Raw genomic sequence first — 18,259 nt, 5'->3', positions numbered from 1 at the left:
TCCGCCCGTGTTCGATTCCACCTTTGCAGAGAAAATATCTCCAAAATTTTTGCCTCTGCCTTTATTGACATGTGGGTCCCAATTGTCATGTACGCACACCATGTCTTACACTTGTCAAAACTTCGTCCCTCGTTTTCTCTGTTTTTCGCACACTCGACATTGTGTGGGCATTTTGAAAATAGCATATCTTTCTAACTGTGCATCATATGAAGATGTGCTATGCATGAATGTTGATCAGCATGATGTTAACTGGCTGGTAGTTCCAGTTTCGACCATGAATAAAACTTCCAGCATTATGTTAACACTGTTTGAAAAGGCCGTGTTAATATAAATGCTCTGCCTCTGAAAGTTGCAGTTTCTTATCTGAAACTGAACTTGGAGTTTCTTATCTGAAACTGAAACTTGTAGTTTCTTCTCTGAGAATCACATTGTCTGCACTTTTATACTCCTATGAAACTACATTTTTTAAGTGCTAAAAATAGATCTCTAGAATTCATAAAATACTACATATGCTCAATACTGCAAATCTGAAATTCAAAGGACATTCATATCTGAAAGTACTCTCAAAATACACAACACAATTCACAACCTGCAAATACTAACAACCCAAAGCTCCTCCTGACAATTCACAACCTGCCCGACTATTGGTCTGGGGGGGATCCCTCCTATTCCTCGGCGGCAGACAGCCACCCCGTGAGACAATGTGAACAGCGAGGGAGAGGATGGCGAGGAAGCGTCGTCGGGCCAACTGTTTTTCTCCTCTTGCAATTGGGTTCGGTCGATGAAGACTCCACCGGCTCGCTCTGGCATGTCACCCTCACAAACGGAACCCTGTAGATGCTCGATCCTTCATTCTCCGGTGGATGCTCCATCTGGGATCGATACTCCCACCACCGCTCCCTCATGATCGGATTCGGTGAATCTGTTTTCTCCATGGCCCAGAGGAGCAGCTCTATGTACTCCCGCGCGACTCCCTCCGGGAGTATCGCCGCCTTTTCGCTCTGTTGCAGATATTTGGCCATGGATGTCATCGTCGCCGCTAGTTGGTATTTGTTGTCAAACCAAGACTATATCTCCAACATCCTAGCTAGCTTCACAGGGTCGCCGTCTGCGATCCTCACGTATCGGTTGTACTCCTCCATCGATCTACTTCTCCACAGCACCTTCACACGCCGGCTGTGGTTTTTGAATGGAAGAGGAGAGGAGCAGCGCTGGTTTTGGTTTAGAATGGGAGAGGAGCGACGCTGGTTTTGGATTGGAACGGGAGAGGAGGGGCGGTGGTTTTGAAATGGAAGAGGAGAGGAGCGGTGTTGGATTTAAATTGGAACATGGTTTAAGAGGAGAAGAGCGGAAGAGTGGCGCTGGTCTTGGAAGTATTTTTTGTTTTGCGTATTTTGGGTCAAAGTTTGACCACGTACTGTATTTGACAAGCAAAATGTGAATGCATGTCACCAAAAATTGTATCGTTTGGTTCGTATCTGAATGTACTTTCAAATTATATTGTTTTTGCAACGTATAACATATATTTTATTTGCGAAAATAATGGTCAATTATGACCCAGAATAAAAGGGAGACTAGTTAATGTGGGGTCGCTTTCTTAATTGAAGGGTAAATTGATTTTGATTTTGATCCAGTCACAGCGTGCCGGCCCTCTCGTCCAATCCTAAATCGCTGCCGCACGCTCCTCTCCATCTTCTCCATTGCAAAACCACCTCCTCTCCTCTCAATCATCTGCATTCCAAAACCACCGTCTCGCCTCTCCCTCTTCTCCATTGCAAAACCACCTCCTCTCTCCTCGGACGAGGATCCCCTGACGTAGCCCATCCTGCCATTGAGACACTGACACATGGGTCCCACCAAGCACGGGGCCCACCTGTCAGCGACCGAAAGGCAGGGGAACCTCTCCTCTCCATCATCTCCATTCCAAAACCACCGTCTCGCCTCTCCCTCTTCTCTTTTGCAAGACCACCGTCTCTCCTCCCATCTTGCAAAGCTAGCACCGGACCACTCAGAAGGACATCTATGGAGGGGATGCAGCAGCGAATCTGGCAGATCACCGGTGGTGACCAGGCAAAGTTAGCTAGGTTGAAGGAGATCCTTACTTGGTTTGACAATGAGTGGGAGATTTCAAGGACGGTGAGGGCCATGTGGCAATGTATGCGAAAGAGCGAGACGACGGCGATGAGGGTGGCGATGTACTCCTCGGCGGCAGTCACGCCGCAGTCCTTCGAGTTCATCGAGTATCTCCTCTGGGCGATGGAGCAGACAGATTCGCCCGAGGCGAAAGTCAGGCGGAGATGGTGGGCGTACAGGTCAAAGGTCGAGCACCCAGAGGATAACGAATCGACCGAGTATGGTGTGCCGTTCGTGAGGGTGCAGAGCCAGCCGGAGCCACACGAGTATTCGTTCTCCCACCTCAAGAGGAGGCTGGATGGCACGACGGCTTCCCCGCCGTTCTCCATGGTTCCCTCGACGCTCGCCTCGTTTCAACGGCGTCGGTAGGGTTTAAGGTAAGCTTCGCACTAACCTAATCTTCCATCTGCTCATGCTTACAATCAGTGTGACAACTAATAAAAATCATACTTACAATTAGTCTCCGAGTACTACGCCAATCACCCTAAAATAGCTCTGGACCTTTGGGTCAAAGTTGTGACACTATGTACAAATAAAGAAAAATAGATTGGTGCTTCTTTCAGAAAAGAGTACACCCCTAGAAAACTGCCAATATAAGCTACTAGTATTTTTTTAAGTCTAAGCTACTAGTATTTGGTTAGAGGATTTGCTGCCGAGAAAGATCCGTCCACTGTGAGCGCCACACATCCCACTGATGGTGGTGGATGCCAATGCTTAGATGGAGCAGGGTTGGTGTCGGTATTTTTTACTTGGCACCTAGCACTCTGCATATATGCCGGTTCCATCCGTACATTTGTGCAGTTCCACCAAAATGCAGCTGAATAACCCTGTTTGCACAGATAATGAAAAGGCGTGATTACATTATAGTGGCACTAGTTGATGAAACATACACTAATAAACAGAAGAAAATATTACATCATACTGGAACTCGACCCAAGTTTCCCCGATACACCTTCTGCCAGTGATGAACATCAGTGTACAGCGGTAGTACAAGGAGGGGCCTTGAGACATTCAAATCTCTATTTTTATGCAGATCAACTAAAATTAAGCACCCCAGTTTGCAGAAACGCTTAAACATTAACAATGGGACTAGTTGATGAAACATACATTAACAAAGAGAAGCACTTTCTTTATCTACATTGGAAATGAAATGATAGAGAGGACACTCGCTCTATTTTAACTGTATAATTACTTCATTTTATCAGTGACACTAGGGTCGAGCAGGTGGCAAATGAGGTCTACCGTGCGTCGCAAGGATGAAGGTCGGGGGTGCTTAGACAGGGATGCTGAAGCTGGCTCTTTCAGTTCCTATCTTCCCCCTGATGTTTCTGTGGTAGCATTTGGGTTGTAATCCAAACTTGGTCGACCTGGTGCTGCGTCCCCCTACCTGCCTAGCTTATGTGGCGAACTTTTCTCCTGCTAGTACTCAGTCCGTTCTAGTAGTAGTTGCATAACTGCCCGTTTACACTGAGATGTTGTCGGATATTGATTCTCTATGGTTGGGTTTCTTTAATGAAATCGGAGGGAACCACCTCTTTCGATATATATAAAAACAGTGGCACTAGCGGTGCCAAAACATTGCCTCAAATTAATAGTGCCACTAGATTAAGGTGCAAAATGATAACATTACTGCTTTATCATGGCAGTGCCAAAACAGTAGCACAAGAGTAGGATCAACATGCAGGATCTTTGGCAAACGGTCAGACCAAAAAGGAACATACCTCGTGATGGGAACCATATCTGCAGTCAACGCCATCGTAGAAGGGATGACACCAGTCACCAACATGGATGATTCAATTCATGGGACCTTTTGGTGAAGTTCACCTAAAATGAAGTAATGTCCCATGAGCTAGCAGCTTCTTCTTCTTCTTTTAAGAAAAGAGCTCCAGCCCCAGTTCCATTTCCATCAGAAAACGAAACCCACAGAGCTTCTTCATTAGTTGCAATAAAATTGAGCAACATCAAGGTTGGTCGTGAAGCTCCTGGAGAGTAGGCGGACCAGGACAGTTGCATCTCTAACGAAAAGAAGCAACTTATCTTAATGGGAAATTTAGCAGGACATGAAAAAAAGTGCCATTGATTCATATTACTGGAGGCATTACATTGAAAACAACATTGGTTTAACGTGTCCTTACTTTTAACAGTGCGACTACTACATTTTACCAGTGGCATTACATAAGAGCGGCTCGGGGCAACAAACATCGGAAGAGGATATCTGGGTTGGTCCCATTTTTGTTCGGTATATAGCCACCTTATACTGTGTGAGGCTAGCAAATCTAGTGATGGACTTACTCTGTTGACTTGTCCCCAGCCCCCACTTTCTTTCCTTTTTCAACCAATAGATCGGGTTTATATTGAGTTTGTACTGCATTCCCTTTATTTCCCTATTAGACCTAGAGACCAGTTGGATAGCCAGTCTCTGCTACTTTTCGCCCCCATTATTTCCTCTTTCGACCAAGTCCTAGATTCAGGTAACAAATCTTCCCCCACCCCCACCCCCTTTCTTCCTTGTTTGAACCAAGTACTACTAGATTCAAGTGCATGAACTAGTTTTACCTCTTAACAGTAAAAAATTAGGTGGTTTTCGAACAGCCGATCGATCCTATCTACACGAAGGGGCCTACGAAATAGTAAAAGATACAAATGCAGCGACGTCTGGAGCTCGGGAAGTAGAGCAAGGCCGGTTTCGAAGGAAGTTATACCTGAGGGTCACTGGGATGTCGCTAGGTGGGCGGCGGGAGGCCAGATCTGCCCACACTACGGTAGCGAGGAAGAAGGGGTGGGAGGCCCTCCCTCGCCAGCGATGTTTGGGAGAGAACGGCAAGGCACACTGGTCGGGACGCGCCGGCAGTGGGTAAGAGCCGTCGCCGAGGACGACCGCGTGAACGTTGCACCTTCTCACCTTCCCCGGCAGAGAGGACCCAGCTGAATCTGTGACCAGTGGTGAGTAGAGAGACAGTGTGGCCACCACTATCGTGTTTAGATCTGGAGAGGACGAGCCAGTGTGAAGAGAGCAACACTAGCAAGCAAGCGCGGAGGCTCCTGCCTATATAGTGGAGTACTAGTTTTATTTTGTCTACCTGCCGGTGCTAGCTTGACCTCGGCAATGACTGTCGAGAAGTCTTCATGCACGTGCCCCAGAGGCGCAGTTGTCGTCATTTTGATCTGAAGCACCGGATTATAACATATAACACGAAAAAATGCCACATGACAAGAAATCATAACCTCACTGCCCAAAGGATACAAGATGAATCCCGACGGACAAACTAGACGAGGATCAAAGCTCAAATTAAAGACAAACTCGTAGAAAAGGGGTCCGTCGATAGTAGTCTTCGTGCATGTGGCCCCAATGACTAGCCCAACTCAGTTGTCGCTGTTTAACCCTCGTAGTGATCTGAACCACATGACACCTAATTTCGCGAGATGACAAGAAACCTTTTTTAGATTTCTCACCAGAACTACAGCCCTGTACAACACAGCCTGCACGATATGTAGACGATAGCCAATCCAGGCGTGTCTGCTGGAGTCTGGTCACATGCATGGACGAACTGATCTTCCGTGTCTTGCAGGGATCGTCCAGGTACCAAGGTGGAGTATGTGCTTCTATTAACTCAGCCGACTTGCAGGGCCGGGGAGTGTGCCTATGGTCGGTTCTCAATTGCGGTCCCACATGTGTGTGCAAACGCAATATGACGTGCGTTCCATTCGGAGAGCGGCGTGCCAGACCGACCATCCGTCTGCGGTGCAATGCGATGCGAACGCGACGGGCATGCTGTATACTCCATACATGTGTACCGCCATTTTCTTGAGGCTTTGCTCCATGGCGCAATCCATGGATACAAAATTAGTATACTGTACTATTTAAAAGTCGAGGGCGGGGCTTTTCCCGCGCGGTAGGCGGGGCAGTTCCGCCTAGCCGGTTCGACAGAGATGCGAGAAGATGAGGGAGTAGGCTGCTGCAAACGTAGGGCTGTGTGATTTGACAGTGAGTTACTGCTGGACAGGTGGGGCCCGGTGGTTTGACTTGCCATTATCATTTTAACTGCGGCGCTACGACCGGCTTGAGTCTCCCAATTCCTGACCACCTCCATACAGGTGCCTCTCCCGATGCTCCACCATGTAGAGGCTGGCTCTTGCTTGAGAGCCCACTCCTCCACTTTTCCTTGCCTCTTTCCCCCACATATGCAAAAATGCCATGTAAAGCGGGCTTATAGCCCACTATTGTACTTGATCCTACAGGTGCTAAGCCTGCCACATAGGCATAAAGTCTGATGTGGCAAGTTAATTAAGAAGAGAGAGACTAGTTTGGTGACCCTAGGAAGAAACGATGCTAAGCGTGTGTACCTAGACGATAGACTAGTTTGGTGGTAGGCGCGACCATGATACGGGCTGCTGGCAGCCCTTGGATCTGAGATCGAACGGTCGCATGCTAAGTTGCTGTAAATTTGCAGAATAACCCTCCAGGATAGGATGTTCACCCATAGCTCTAGAATCATGCCATGCAACCGTTCGATCTCAGATCCAAGGGCTCTCAGAAGCACGTATCATGGGAGAATGGAAAGCTTCGTAGCACCTGTAATTTTCCCGACGCTTGACATCACATAGAAAGCCGTTTAATTTGGTGTCGAGTAGACATGACATCTAATTGGGCCCCCATAGTATTGTGCATGAATCGATTTATCCACCAGGCAAGCCACTACCCTGCCATTCGCACGCCCCCCCCCCCCCCCCCACTCGACATTTTTACAATCGATAAACCACTCCTAGTCGTCCCGTCCTTCCACATTACGCAATCCCACTAATACTTACCCTCCTCCCAAATCCATGGCATCCCAAATCTCCATGATCGGCGGTGAGTACAAGGTTAGAACCATCACCGGCGATGAGTTCGACGTCATCTACACCCGTTCTTCCGCAACGGTGAAAGAATGCCTTGCTCGCTTCAAACGCATGTTCAAAAACTCAAATGATGAGTGGGTCGCTGGGCTAGATGTTGAGTAGACCACAGTCCTGGGAAGCGAGAAGAAACTAAAGGAGGCAGAGAAGAAGAAGCCCGCCGTGATCCAGGTTTGCGTGCATGAATTATGCTTGGTCTACCACATATGCCATGCCGACGTTGAGTGCGAGGAATTTAAGAAGTTCCTCAGGGGAGGCCGAGTCAAATTCGTTACTATGGACTTTAGGAACGACAAGGAAATCCTGGGTCGGATAGGCCTCGTTGTAGGTGACCCCTTCGACCTCCAGAAGGAAGGGCTGGTGCCCTCCCTTGATCAGCCTTCAATGCTGACCCTGGCAGGAGCCATGGTTCATCCTTCGTACGGTAAACTAGAGAAACCTCCGTACATGTTTCATCGTCATGCATGGCAGTGGAATGTACTAGATATGGACCACATACACTACGCTGCAATGGATGGCTACCTTTGTTTCAATATCTACAAGGGTTGGATGAAGAGCAAGAGCCAAGTGTGCGGTTCAAGCAAAGAAGTATCGCCCAAGAGGAGGAGGGACAAGGACGAAGTCGAGGACGTGGACGAGGACTCCTAGTAAGGTGGCAGTGTCGTTGCTCATGGTGGTTCTAATGCAGTGTCTACCGGATTAGTTGCTTAGTTTAATTTCTGGTGTGCTTAGTTTTATTTGAGGGGTGTGTTGTGATGAGCCCCCAGCAGAACTATGTTATGTTTCTTCTTGTTATATTTCGTACATTTCATCTTTTAGTTGGTATAGTACTACCACTCGTTTCTTGACATTATATACGTACAATATATATGGCCAACATCATGTAGCCAGCAGTTTGGTTGTCAAAGAATTTCAGGGTGCTTAGTTTTGTCAAAGAATTCCAGGGTGCTTAGTTTTATTTGAGGGGTGTGTTGTGCTGGACACCATTAACTTATGATTGTGAGAATCGGCTGATTTTTGTCATGTAATATGGTCAAACGGGGTTTGACGTGAAAATAACAATGTTTAATGGCATTTCTGAGCAAACATATAACTTAACGATGGCATTTTTTAGATATCTAATTGCATTTTTGAGCAGGCATCTCACGGATCGATGGCATTTTTTGAGTAGTTGTAACTTCTAATGGCAAAACTGAGTAGTGATACACAACTAGTGGCATAAATAATAAGAACCCAAGAATTAAATAGGGCTAATTTCTTTATTTCTTTATACCTTTGTGTGCGAAACAATATACGCTGCCTACCGCCAGATTTTCTTTACAGAGGCAACATAGAACTATATGAGTGCCCTGTTAAATTTTGGAATTATTCTGGGTTCGTTTGGCCTTTTTTATACATTAATTGATTTTCTGCTAATTTAATATGCATAATTCAAATTTGAACTACAAGCACATGCTCCCGTGCACCAAAGTTGACTGAAAAATCACATGTGTGTCCTCGGGTGAATTTCTAGGTCCCATGCAAGAAATGGGAATGAAATTCAAACATCTGGGCATCGTGGTTCGGCCGAGAACATTGAGAAGCTTGGTTTTAAAATTCTTGTAAATCCAAAACACGCCTGAAAATCATGAAACTTGGCATGGTGTCATGTCATGGTACTACCATGCTGTGGTAAAAAAATGCAGAATAGGAACAAGTTTTGGTATAAGTTTCTTGCAAACTGGAGCTTCTCTCAAGAAGGCTCGTGGTTCTGAGAGGGAACGTGTCACCTTTGTGTGCATAATTCAAATTTTAAATACAAGCACATGCTCCAGTGCACCAAAGCTGGTTGAAAAATCACATGTGTGTCCTCGGGTAAATTTCTAGGTCCCATGCCAAAAATGAGAATGAAATTCAAACATCTGGGCGTCATGGCTCGGCTGGAAACATTGAGAAACTTGATTTTTTAATTCCTGTAAATCCGAAACACGCATGAAAATCATGAAACTTGGCTTGGTGCCATGACATGGCACCAACATGCTGTGGTAATTTTGCTGTCCGATTTGCGAAGGCACACACATTAACAATCAACAAAGTCATTTTGGAACAAGTATTGTCACGTTACAACCGGAAACACAAGTATTATTGAAACTGTGGGCGTTCTATTTACCATTTACGTGCCACCACGCGTTCCCTTTTTTTATTAGCTAGGAGGCGCCGTGCAAGGTAGCTATTAGAGTACGGGAGGCGTGCGATCAGACCCCTGTGCGTGCTTATCGGGAGGAGAGCCCTTTGACCTCCATCTGTCGTCCACCTCTGTCCCAAGGTACCATTAATGGCGATCGAGCCTCTGTTTAATGGCGTGGCAATGTCTCACTCGACTGAGATTTAAGAGAGGAAAAAGAAAATCTGAAAAGAAAATTTTGCACGGATCTTGATGTAAGATCCGACGGACCTGTATAGCATCTACTATGACTTATAGAAAGACTGATGAATATATATATAAGGACGATGAGAGTGGATAATAATTGTCTTACATAATTAGGAAGATAATTAAAAAAGCCACATGCGGCTACGCCTGAAATACACAAGGGCAAAAGAAGAAGGAAGACGCATACAACGATCTGGCTCGCTGATCTCTACTTTCTTTATGCGTTGCAGGTCGCGGAGACTAGTTCTCGCGGCGGGCGATGATCTCTTTCATTAGTTTCATGTCCTTAATACGCTACTTGGTAGCATCCATGGATTCCTCCACCAGCCTGTTGCGCTCGATGCGGAGCATGGCATTCTCGTCCATAAGTTTCTTGATGATGACGCCCGTCCTCTGCAACACGGCAGCAGTCTCCTCCTCCTACTTCGCCCTTCCGGCAATCTTCGCCCTCAGCAGGTCGCGCTCGCCCCGGAGCTTTACATTACCCTTCCCGAGTTGTCGGATGACGCCGGTAGCCTCTTCCTGCATCCTCACCCAGCCGGAGATCTGGTCCATCTGGCTATGGACTATCGCATGCATGCGCCTGTAAGAGTCCTCACCTGCCCGCAAGAAATTTTCCCAGGCCGCCGCGGCGCGGCGGGACCTCCCTGCTGCTTCGGCGGCGCGGCGGGACATCTCTACTGCATCCGCGGCGTGGCCGGACCAGTCTGCTACATCGACGGCGCGGCGGGACCTCCGTGCTCCTTCGGCGGCGCGGCGGGACCTCTGTGCTGCTACTGCTGCGCGGCTGGACATGTCGGCTACTTTCACGGCGAGGCGGGACATCTCTCATGCTTCCTCTTCCATGCTCACCTCTCCCTGGTGGAAATCACTCGACCCAGAACTCACGCTGGCTATGGCTTGATTGTTTCTTGTGGATGAGGAGTTGAGGAGGAATGTGCAGTCATCTTAGCATAGTAGTATTTATAACCGAGTACTACTATTACCCTCCTACGTGGGAAACCGTTTAGGTTGTGATTGGTGTGAACAGGTTTGCAATTAAATATAGCGTGGTAGTAGTAGTAATTTGGAATGTGACGAGACGCGCTCAAGATTTATTGACAGTTCTAGTTTCGAAATGCGGCACTATTCCCGGATGGCGTAACGTCGGCATGTTTTCTCGGCCGTGGTGTAGCATATGCCATGGTACTACTAGTTCTTTTTCTACTACTGTGTACGTGCAAAAACTAGCACCGTCGGATACATATCTTACGCTTGGCGCTCGATAGGAATAGCCTCGTGGCGAGCTATAGACTAGTCTTTTTTTCAGACGCATTACACCTATCTCTCGGGACTTCTCGCATGCACCATCACTACTCCCTAGGCCGATGCCACCCACATACAGTTGTACTCTGAGAAGAGGTGCACGTATGCACTCGTCCTCTCTCACACCCGCATCTGTAGCTATGAATTGTAGTGTTCTCAACCATCCGATTGGCTCTATCATAGGTTTCACGTGAGGCTAAGATGGAGGCGCGAGGTTTTGGTTAATGTGCGGGCCACACATGGCACCAACATGGCACGAGCTTCGTCTGCCTGGTGCGCATGCAGTCGGGTGAGTTGTCAAAGTATAGACACAACCAGGCCCTCGTTGGTATCCGCGCCTCGACTTTGGCTGGTCATAGTGGAGAGTAACATACTCCCTCCTTTCCGGTTTATAAGGCTCAATTCAAAAATCTCACCAACCAAGGTAGATGATGAGTGGTGGAATACTTTTTGTAGTTTGCAAAAGCACCCAATTAATGCTCTTGTTTTCCTCAAAAAAGTATGTTTACCAATGCATTAATTGCAATTCATGCATGCATAAATTACATGCATTGGTCAATTTTCTCTCAATAGTTGCATGCAATTATTTAATGCACCTTGGGATCTGAACATGTGATGGGAAACAACCAAATTGAGCCTTATAAAATGGAAAAACTAAAATTTTGAGATAAGCCCTATAAACCGGAAAGGAGGGACTAGACCAGTTACTAGTCTATGTTACTAGTACCTTAATAGTGGGTAGTGTCATATACGTAGTAGTATATGCATAGTTTTGCTCCATGGCGCAATCCATCGATACTACTACTGTACAAATGTATACATTTTTTAAAAGGCTAGAGGGCGGGGCAGTCTAGCTTGGTCCTTTTCACGAGAGGCGAGGGCCTTTGTGATTTGATGGCTCATTACTACTGGAAGGCGAGGCCTTGTGATTTGACTGCTCGTATTAATGTGCCAACGACCTGAGGAGGAGCAAAGAACCGTGCGGTATACTCATGTTTTCCACTGGAGTACGACGGAGGAGCACGAAACACGGCAGCCCAGTGCCATATCCTCTACTTTCTACTCTTATTATAAATTACTAGCAAGAGGCAATGTTCTATTGGCGATAAAGAATGATCTAATTTGCTAGTCATCTCATTTTTAGCATTGTTCTATTCATGCCTCGTAGAGAACGTGATACGTGCGGCGAAACACCCGAAGCAAAATAAGAAACACCGGAGCAAAACAAGAAGGAGGATTATCACCCCAAAAAAAGAAGGAAGACGCACACACAAGTCTGGGGCGTTGCTCTCACTACATGAAGGGTTGCTGGCCGCGAAGTCGTAACTGCTTCTTCATCGCCTCCACGACCTCCATCTCCTTGCGCGTCTCCTCCGCAATCTTCATCATTGTGTCCATGATGTGGGATTTCTCGACGCGAGCCTTCATCATCTGTTCCATGGCCGCATTACGTACCTTGACAGCAGCCGGGTGCTCGATGCGAAGCTTCGCCAACTCCTCCTTCTGTTCCATGACGAGGGCCTGCAACATCTTCATCGAGGAACTACTATTCTCATGCAGCTTCTTCCAGCCGGCGTTCTCCTCCTTCAGCAGGTCAAGCTCGTGGCAGAGCTTCGCGTTGTCCTCCTGAAGTTGCAGGATTTCACCGGTCGCCTTCTTCTCCGAGGCAATGCTCTTCTTCAGCAGCATCACCAAGCCGGCGGTTAACTCCCCCTGCTCATTGAGCTCAGCGGGCATGTCGTCGAGGCTCTCCTTCAGCAGCTCCACCAAGCCGTGGATGAACTCCTTCTACTTATTGAGGTGCTTATTGAGCTGATCGGGCATGCCGTCGAGGGATAACGACTCCAGCGCCGCCAGCTCGGCATGTTCGCCTCCGCGTCTAGGGCGCTCCTGGGAGCCATCGCCTGCCCGTGAGAGATCTTTCGAGGTCTCTGCGTGGCGGCGAGCCCTCTCTTTTTTCCGCAGCCTTGGTTGCCGCTCCCTTGTTACGAGTAGTTCTCGACCTAGAGCTCTGCACACCGGCCATGGAAAGGACGGACGAAGAAGCAGGACTTATGAGGAGGAAGGTAGAGTAATTTTTTGTTAGGTAGTTCCCCTTTTATAGCCTAAGTACTAGCACTAGTACTAAAACCTACATAGTGGGAACACGTTCAGGTTTGGTACGTATTGGTAGGTGTGAGCAGGCTTGCACTTAATTGTAGCACTAGTACTTTCAAATGTGATGGGAACAAGGTAAAGATTAATTGATGGTTTTTGGTTTCGAGGCCCGAAACGGCTCCCGATGAGTTTAGTGGAACATAAATTTCAAGTAGACTGCACTGCTCAGATGCGTAAATATTATATTACTGTCAAAAATTGGCACAAAATACGAAGGAGACCAATGGAAGTACTACTAGCAAACCCATGATTTAACTACTCGCATGCGCGCAGTGGAGTAGTAATGTCTTTCTTCCGCCCTCACGTCCACTCAATTTGCATGTGCTGTATTAATTGACCATCAATGAAGTGAAGGACTTTACACGCGTCAAATTATCACATGGGGTGGATCTTGGTACAAAATTGCGTCCGCCCGTGTACCCGCGTGTGCGTGCGAGGGAATGAGTTCGTGCGTGGCGTGCGTGCACATCTTCGCTTCATGCATGTACCGCCAGTGCGGCTCAGGGAGGACGAGTACATTCTTCTGGAACCTACAGCACGTCACTGTGATCAATCCACACAAGGATGTCATGACAACGCCTCCACATGTGCCACGTGCCCACGTGGCTTCATGAACTGTAAGAGAGACACTGTGTAGCGTGCCATTGTGTTTTGCACATACTCGAAGTACTAGTAAGGTACACGTGCATTGCACGCGTCAGATTTTGCAACCAAATTACGAATAAATACCACACTATAGCATGTAAGCTCTGAGTCATATATGCCTGATGTAGACCTTCGTTTAATTCTTATAGTTCATCTCATTCAAAATCAATTAGTTTTTATAAAAAACCTAGGCCACTTTGATTCGTAGGATTTCCAAAACGCGGGAATAGGAAGAACATGGGATTAGAGTGGTTTGTCGTCTTGAATCCTATAGGATGGTACGAGTGTTTGATTGTGCATAGAAAAAACGCAGAATTCTTTCAAAGAGGTTTGAGTGGATGGGATGTTTCCTATGAAATCTAATGCAAATGAATCATATGGAAAAATTCCTATGGTTTACAATCCTACGAATCAAACAACCAAGATAGGAAAAATTCCTAAGGATTAGAATCCTCCAAAATTCCTTCGAGAATCCTTTGAATCAAAGAAGCCCTTAATATATTTTATGATTCATGCAATTGTGCGTTCTAAAGCATAAAGTACAAACAAAGAATGGCAATTCAACTAGAAAAAAAGTTTGGGCAGTTACGATACGGAAGATTCTAGAACAAAGGAGAACCACTTTTGTTTTGAGATTTGTGCATTATGCTTAAGTTCAACCATGGAGTCTGCTAGATTGTACATGTGGCAAAATCCGGTGGGGGGCTAGACGATGGTGCGAGGGGCCGAGTGGAGGGAGACTATGAAGGAGTGCACAACTGCGAGATCGATATTTAGAGAGAGGGGGCGAGAACGTGCGCTGTTGCGCGCGGTGGCGGAGCCATGAAAAATGTCCCATGAGCTAGGGGGGCAAGCATTGCTAATCCTTAACGAGGAGGGCCAATTCATCAACTTAAACCATTTTTACCAGCAATTGTCTAATGATCACATTCATATTAGCCTCGATATATAGTGATGTTAGGGGGGGCAGGGCCCTTGCCGCCGCCTGTCTTGGCCATTGTGCGCGCGCCTGAGAGATGAAGCGGAAGGCATGGATGATGAGAGGGGGCGTTGCATATATAATTAATGTGGGTGTATTAGCTATATATGTAATCCTATATAGAGAGGTATAGATTGATCGATGTGGACGTGGGAAAGAGGGTGAGACCTCACTAGATATATAGATTGATCGATTTATGCGGAAAACTATGAAAGACCTTGCTATATACACATGCACACATAGAGGAACATCGATCGTTGCGCATGCATTTCAGAGATAAAGAATGCCTGATATGATGGAGAGGGGGATGTGTGTGTGTGTGTGTGCCTTCATGGGAGACCGACCTGAAGACAAAGATTGCATGTGTGCGATGGATAATGCCCACTGGTAGTGTGTGTGCATGCATGCACGAGAGAAAGTTAGTGGTACAATTATAAAGAGAAGACCAATGTGTGGGTGTAAAAGACTAGGTGAGGTCATAATCAATGTAAAGTTGAATTCAAATATTTGAATAAGAGATCTTGATGTTTGAAACCCATGCATGCATGAATATAACGGATATCTGCGCGGTGTGGTTTGGAAACGAGCATGTTGCAATGTATACACATTGAACAAGGTCAGATTGGTTTGAATTTGAGATACCGATGGCAGACATCATTTGGCCACATTGCATCCGTGCATGGACAAACTATTCTAATTGGAGATGATGGGTGGCTTTCGCATCACATATCTATATCTATACCCCTATATATATGTATTATATTTTATATTTTTTTATATAGTGTGCGGATAACTTTAACTTTGAAAGATGGTCGTTGGATGAGGCCAATCCGATGGTGCAGAGCTGGCAAATTTGAGCACTACTGGTTGTTGGATATCATCTAGATTCCACCAGATTTTGCCACATGTACAATCTAGAAGACTCTATGGTTAAACTTAAGCATAATGCACAAACCTCAAAACACAAGCACTTCTTCTTTGTTCTAGAATCTTTCGTATCAGAATTGCCCAAATGTTTTTCTACATGATTTGTTTTTACTTTATGCCTTACAACGCACAATTCCATGAATCTTAAAATAGATTAGCTTTCTTATAAAAACTAGATGATTTTGAATGAAATGAACTATAAGAATTAAACGAACATCTACATCATGCATATATGACTCAAAGCTTACATGCTATAATGTGGTATTTATTCATAATTTGGTCGCCAAATCTCATGCGTGCAATGCACGTATACCTTACTAGTCTAAATGGTGTCTGTGTGTGTGTGTTGTGCGTGTTAAACACATTGTACGTAGTATATCATACTAGTCGAAATTGTCTTTTTTCTTTTGGGTACACATTAAGCTTGTTCTCCCGAAATTTCAAGCCGCGCCTTGTTAAGCCGAAATTTCAAGCTAGCGTCTCTGTCTATCGTGCTGCGAAACTCCCGCCTCTTCAACCCACGCCTTGTTAGCCCGAAATATTTAAGATATATCTTTGTCTCATTGTGCTCCGACAACTCCCTCCACCTCAACCCGCGCCTTGCTATTCCAAAATTACAACGCGCGCGAAAACTCCCACCTCCTGTGAAATCCCGACACGCGAAATGCCCGTGGTACCCCTGAATCGAAAGAACCGCCTCAAATCAATGGGGGTACTTTCATAACTTACCCCACATTTCAGACAAGCGCGTCCCTAAGCCATGGTTCCCCACTACCATCCCATCCGCCCACCCATTCGTACACCGAGGCCGGAAAACCCGCGAAGCCCCACACCCTCCTTCGTCCGCCACCCAGCCGGAGCCTCTTCCCCGACGACGTCGTCCACAGCAACACCTTGACGTCCCTCATCCACCGTACCGGATGAGGATCCGTCGTTGATCTGGTTGTCCCGCCGGTTCAGCCAGCCCGTCCTCCACCTCCAAGGAGTTGCCCCGATGTTCCCCTCGTCTTTCGCGCCACCTCCATTCCCACACCGCCGTCTTCACCTACACCACCGGAAGAGCATCAGCATCACCGTTTCCTCGGATGAAGCCGCGGCCTAATCGGAGCCACCAAAGAGGTTGTACACTAATCGCCGCATTTTCTTGTTGATTCGATCTCACGGTGCTGCCGGCACTCGGTCCCGAGCCGACATGGCGCGGCTCCATCCACCGCGGCGTCGCCGGCCACTTCTTCCACGGCATCGCTCCCTCGGCGGCGACGTCCACATCAGTAGGAGCTGCTGCTACTTTAGCTCTCGCTCGCGCTGCTCTACTCTTGCTCTCGGTCCCCTGCCTGGTCTGCTCTTGCTCTTGCTCTTGCTCGCGCTGCTGCTCTCGCTCTTGCTCTTGCTTGCGATGCTGCTCTGATTTAGCTACACTTTAGTGGACTGAATCGAATTTTGGGTCAGTCGATTTTCAGGGGGTGGGGGGGCTCGCCGGAGTTAAGGAAGAACCAGCCACAGCGGGGAGGGGGGCTCGCCGGAGAAGTACCCCACTATCTATCTTAGGGTTCAGGGTGGGGCGGTGGTGGGGTGGTGGCGTGGGGATCGCCGGAGAAAAAGCTCGGCACGGGGGGGCCAAGAGGGATGGCCGGGGCGACGGTGGACCAGCGGTGGGGAGTGTTTTCGGGGCGGGCGGGGCGGCTGTTTGGCCGGTGGTGGCTGGCGGCTCAAGGGGGTGGAGGTTGAAGATGAACTGTAGGACCTTGATTTCATATCCAACGGCTGCAAAATTGACTGGCCAGAGATGAAAAAGTTAGTCGACTGGCGTGTAGCCTCACCTCTAGTGCGTTCAGTTTCGATAGTAAAATTCAGTTTCGACAGCAAAATTCAGTTTTGACAGTTAAGTTTAGTTTCAACAGTTAAATTCAGTTTCGACAGTTAAGTTCAAAGATGAGCGACTGATGTATACATCTAGCACTTTGTGGTTATGTATTTTACGTCATCTATTGGAGATGCTATTAGAATTCCACTCAGGTTAACGTTGTCTCTCTTGTCCTGCTTCAGCCTCGGCGTCGTACAACTCACCGGAGCTGCTCCAATGACGAAACCCTCCATCACAGCGGAGCAGTACCTCAGGCTCCATCTCCAGACGCCTAAGATCTTCTTCCCCTCCTTTGACAGCCAAGTCAGCCGGACCATCCTCTCCGGCCAACCCAATCATGCTGAGATCGACATGGCTTCGCCAAAGAGGTTGTACACTTGTTGCATATCTTTTTTACTCTACATGTTATATATATATTGTCCACTGAGCACACGGAGTAACGGGAAATACGATTATTTTATCCTACTATATGACAAGCAGTGAGGTACCAGGCAACTTAGCTATCCGTGATGGACTCTCTTGAACACCATCATAATTTATCTCTGCGCGTTTGAGCTGTGCATTTATCGATGGCCCTGGGAGTTGAGCTAGTAGGGCAGTGGCCTGGGTCCAAAGTAATAGAAGTAGCACAAAAACATTTTTTTAGTGTAGGCTTTTCCTTGCTCAAGCCTGCCTACTGGAATCGCCAGTGCTTGAAAGGAAAAGTGAATGAAAAACATAGGAATTGGAAAGTTTCGTATGGTACTACTTTTCATGAATTTGGTGCAAAGGAATGGAGCAAAGGAAAACTGTAGGATTTGTTCCTTTAGTATCTCCTTGAAAGAAAAACCATAGGAATTTTAATTTCCACTTCTCCTCCTTTTCAAATTCCTATTCATGAAGCACAAGACTAAGAGATAGTATCATAATAGCATTATAACCGTACATTTTCTTGTGGTTTGAC

This window comes from Aegilops tauschii, chromosome 4 (assembly GCF_002575655.3).
Source record: "Aegilops tauschii subsp. strangulata cultivar AL8/78 chromosome 4, Aet v6.0, whole genome shotgun sequence".
Lineage (NCBI taxonomy): Eukaryota > Viridiplantae > Streptophyta > Magnoliopsida > Poales > Poaceae > Aegilops > Aegilops tauschii.
The sequence above is the reverse complement of the archived record's forward strand: the minus strand, read 5'-3'. Positions refer to the sequence as shown.